This window comes from Pipistrellus hanaki (assembly GCF_964339955.1).
Source record: "Pipistrellus hanaki genome assembly, chromosome: 19".
Taxonomy (NCBI): Eukaryota; Metazoa; Chordata; class Mammalia; order Chiroptera; family Vespertilionidae; genus Pipistrellus; species Pipistrellus hanaki.
Window position 1 is genome coordinate 4,649,044 of NC_140521.1, and position 4,624 is coordinate 4,653,667.

At 56.0% G+C, this 4,624-nt stretch overlaps 1 long non-coding RNA gene across 1 annotated transcript; it reads left to right on the plus strand.

Annotated features, from left to right (window-relative positions):
- Positions 1-2,634: 2,634 nt before the first annotated feature.
- Positions 2,635-4,441, plus strand: LOC311614003. The gene is made up of 3 exons (XR_014793563.1): positions 2,635-2,802; positions 3,526-3,598; positions 4,354-4,441. It is a non-coding gene; the product is annotated as an uncharacterized lncRNA (long non-coding RNA).
- The last annotated feature ends 183 nt before the right edge of the window (positions 4,442-4,624 follow it).

The following is a 4,624-nucleotide window of genomic DNA, read 5'->3' on the forward strand; positions in this document are numbered from 1 at the left end:
GGGACGAGGAGTCCCGGATTGTAGAACATGCTAAAAATATTAATCTGCGAGTGAAAATGATTTTAATTGGATTCCGCCCCCCGGGGGGGTGGGGGGGGTGGTCAGGTCAGGGGCCCCGCTTTCCATCAGACTTGTCCAGTCAGCAAAGCTGGACCCCGGCCTTCCAAATTGAAAACTGTGATTGGCTGGCAGAGGTTAATAGAAATGTTGGGAAATAAATAGGTTATTGATTGATCATAACAATCAGCCGGCTCCAGGCTTCCCTCGCTGACCTCGCCCACCCAATGTTACGGCAAACTCGGTTAGCATCTAATTATAGAGCACTTTTACAATGCTGTGTATTAATGAGCAGATTATACAGAGGGGGGAGGGGGGGATTCTTCCGTGGCGGAAATCTAAGGGGAGCACCTTGTGTGAAATTTGGGGGCAGGGTGCTACGAGGGATAGAGTGGCTAAAACCTTGTTCCTTCCCTCCGCACACATTCTCGGGGCCTGAGCTTTGTGCGGGGGACCTGGGGGCGTGGCACTAGGTGAGACGCAGCCCCTCTGCTCGGGGCTCACTGGCTCTGGGATGCAGTGACTGCAAAACATCCCGAAGCATAACAAGTCCACAGCAGGTGGCTTATTAAAAAGGCAGATTTGGGCCCTGGCTGGTTTGGCTCAGTGGATAGAGCGTTGGCCTGCAGACTGAAGGGTCCTGGGTTTGATTCTGCTCAGGGCACATGTCCCTGTTTTGGACTCCATCCCCAGTGGGGGGGCGTGCAGGAGGTAGCCAATGGATGGTTCTCTCTCATCATCCATGTTTCTCTATCTGTCTCCCTCTCCCTTCCTCTAGAGGCCCAGTGCACAGATTCATGCACCCATAGGGTCCCTTGGCCTGGCCTGCAGGGATCAGGCAGAAACCCGCAATCCGACATCCCCTGAGGGGTCCTGGATTGCGAGAGGGTGCATGCCAGGCCGAGGGACACACCAACTCGCCCCAGCTCAGGACCTCTGCCCTGGCTGGTCCCCCTGCCTGACACCCCCTTCCTCCTAACGTCACGGGGCTGACTCATTCTCCGCAGCTCAGCAGCCACCTCCGCCTGGACCTGATCTTGTCTCTGCCCCTCTGACCCCCAGGCCACACTGTCCCTTTGCCCTGCTCTCAGTTCTTTCATAGCAAGAACAATGGTGGAAACATGAGCAGTGCAAGGACGAGGGGCCAGCTACAGAAGGTCACCAGGCTAGAAAGCCCAGGGCGCCTAGCAAAGGATGATGGCAGGGTGGGGCCTCACCCCCGCCCCCCGTGACCTTTCCTCCCCTAGCATCTCCTGGTCCAGCAGTTTGGACCCCAGACCCTACCCCCCTAAAGATAACACCAAGGCCTCCGTTGTGTGTCAGCTCCAGGCCCAGCAACGAAGCAAAACCAGAAAACCAGAGGAATGGCCCTGTGGCTGCCTCAGGACCAGCTGCCTCCACTAATGACCCCCTGCCCCGCCCTGGCCCCAACCAACCGGCCAATCAGGGGAGACCTAGACCCTGAGAGGACGCACCTGGAAAGCTGCTGGATAGTCTGCTAAGACCCTCCCCTGGGGGCCTCCCTCCCCGGAAGTCTCCACCCTCAAAACCCTAAGGATGGAGGACCCAATGCGCTCGCTCTCTCTCTCTCTCTCTCTCTCTCTCTCTCTCTCTCTCTCTCTCTCCCAGGAGCACGCCTGTGCCTGGCCCGTGGCCCCCCTCCTCCCGCCCCCAGGGCCTGTGACCATCACCTTTCCCTCTGCCCCTCGCGGCCCAGCTCAGGGCCGGGCCCCAGACCCTGCGTGAGAGGCTGAGATCGCAGGCCACGCGGGCCCAGCGGGGCTCTGGAACCTGGGAACGCTGGGAATGCTTCCAGGCGGCGGCCTGACCCCGGCGCAGAAGGTGGTGTCTGGTATGAGGTCCCTGGTGGCCCGCAGCCTGCGGTGGCTGGGAAAATGCCCCGGCCGCCCTGTGCTCGCAAGGCCTTCTCATGCTGGGCCGGCTGGACTGCGGGGGATTCCTGGCATTCCAGGGCTTTTCTGGGGAGGCAGCCTCCTTCCCACAGAGAGGCCTCTGGAGGGAGGACTGGGAAAGCACGGGTTGTGTCTGGGCTGAGCGACACCAGCCCCAACCCACCCCCACCCACCCCCGTGGGGCTTGGCCACGTGGTAGGCGCTTTGCATGGGAGAATCTGCTTATCCGCCATGGCCTGGGGAGCTGGCCCCCAGGCCTGCAGCTCCCGGTGCCCCATTCAGGAGAGCGCTCAGGAGCTAGGAGGTTAAGGAGGCCCCAGCCCCAGCCGTGCTGCCTGCCCACTTGCTGGGTTGCCTGGTCAGTCAGTCATTGTCCTGTCTGATCCTCAGACCTTCCTCCTGGATTCTGAGAGAAGCCACACTGCCCCGGGGCCAGGAGAAACCCCAGGTTCATGAAGGAGGGATTGGGGGCCCATCACATGCTGGGGGGTTGGGAAAGACAGTATTATCCCCATTTTACAGGTGGAGAAAGTGAGGCCCTTCCAGAAAGGTGAGGTCACCAGCCTTAAGTCACAGAGCCAGTGAGGATGGATCTGGCCGCTGCTGGCCCAGCGTGGGCACATCCCACTCCCAAGGCTCCACTGGCTCCCAGTTTCGTTCATTCAACATCATCTTCTTGACCTCTGGCCCTGTGAAAGCACGGTGCTAGCTCCATGTTCGATTCCCTTTGCGTCCATCCTAGTTCATAACTGGCTACCGATGGTAACGCTACTCTTCTGAGTGCTTCATGAGTCAACATGTACGAACCAGGTGGTACAGAGCCTGGCACACAGTAGGTGCTCAGAAAATGGCAACAGCCCTTTGATGTCAACCCCGGTGGGCCAAGGCAAGGGGTTTGGAGGTAGAAGGAGGGGGAATGGTCTTGCCTACAGGCAGAGCTCACAGCCTCCACTGGTTCTTGGGATCTTCTAGACCTCAGGAGGAGAGCATGAGGGGACTCTGTTGCCAGAATCACCAGTGTGGTCAAAGAGAAGTGTTCCTTGCCAGGAGAAGCATAATGAAATCGAAGCCAAAGTCACAGTTGGCCCATTTTGCAGAGAAGAAAACTGAGGCTTAGAGAAGGGAAGTCACCTGGCTTGGCTTAAGCACAGAGACCTCAGAGATGCTATTCTCAGCTGCATGCTCTCCAGCCTCTTCCCTTCCCCAGTCCGTGCCACGTCCTAACAAATCCCCTACCCAATGGCATAAAACATAAAACTCTGCAAGCCAAAGAGTATCCACCATAGAGCATCCCCAGAGACACCCAGAGTGTAGCCCCGGTTTCTAAGAGGTGGTCTTGGTGCAATACCGCCACCTCCTGGCCGTGCCTAAGAACTGCAGCTCTGGCTTGTCCACCTTGAGCATTGCCGTGACCCTCCTCCGGAGTGCCCACCATCCGCATCCCCATCTCCCATAAAACTGGCCTGATGGACCTTGGAGCAGCATCGGCTATTTTATTTCCATTGACAAGTTGTCCCCCTCCTTCAAAGCTTTGCTTGTGTGTCATTTCTTCCAGGAAGCGCTGTCCCCGCCTTCCAGAGCCCGTGGACACCAGGAGAAGGGAAGTTAGCCCCAAGAGCTCACCACAGGTAAGTTGGCAAAGCTGGGACTCAGACCAGGTTTCTCAGGAAGCTCAATCCTAGGACTGACTTCAAAGTCATTAAAAAGACCCCAGCAGGCTGGGCTTGAGAGAGATCCTGAAGATGCATCCAGGTTCCCAAAGAGAGATAGGTGATCATCTAGCAATGTCTGCCATGGGTGCTGGAAGGGAGGGTAGCAATGTGTGTGGCGTGTATTTGCCAGCCCTTCATCACCATGCCCTAAACTCTTTCTATCTGTTTCCCTGTCACCAAAGAGCTCTTTGCCTTCCCAATGAGGTATAAGCCTCCCAAACCCACTTTTCTTTGAAGAACTGTCCTAGGCACCAAGTGATATTGTTATATATATATATGTATATATTAGAGGTTTAGTGCACAAATTCCTGCACAGGTGGGTCTCTCGGCCTGACCTGCAATCGGGGCCAATTGGGGCCATCTCACCCAGTCCTGATTGGGGCAATCAGGGCCAGCCAGGGGTAGGAACCATAGGAGGTGCCCTGTCTGATCCTCAGGCTGTTGGAGTGCACTGACCACCAGGGGGCAGCTCCTGCATTGAGCATCTTTCCCCTGGTAGTCAGTGCATGTCATAGCAGTCAACCAGTCATAACAGTTGCTTAGGCTTTTATATATAAACTAGAGGCCTGATACATGAAATTCGTGCAAGGGGGGCTTGCCTCAGCTTCATCCAGAAGGTTGTCCGGAAGGACATCCGGTCTAATTAGCATGTTACACTTTTATTATTATAGATATTGAGCGTGGTTCTGCATGATGGTTGCACAGCCCAGTGTGAATGTACTTCATGCCACTGAATCGTACACTTGAAATTATGAAGGTAGGTAACTTTTATGGTATGTGCCCTTTCCCACGATTGAAAATAAGAGTACCCAACTGTATTGACTTCGAAGGTGCTGGTCTTGAAAGACAGGCTGACCGAGCCCACACCTGCTCCTTGAAAATCCACTGGTCCCCCCTCCCCCAACCATGCATCCCTTTCGCCAGCTAAGAAACAGTCATCCT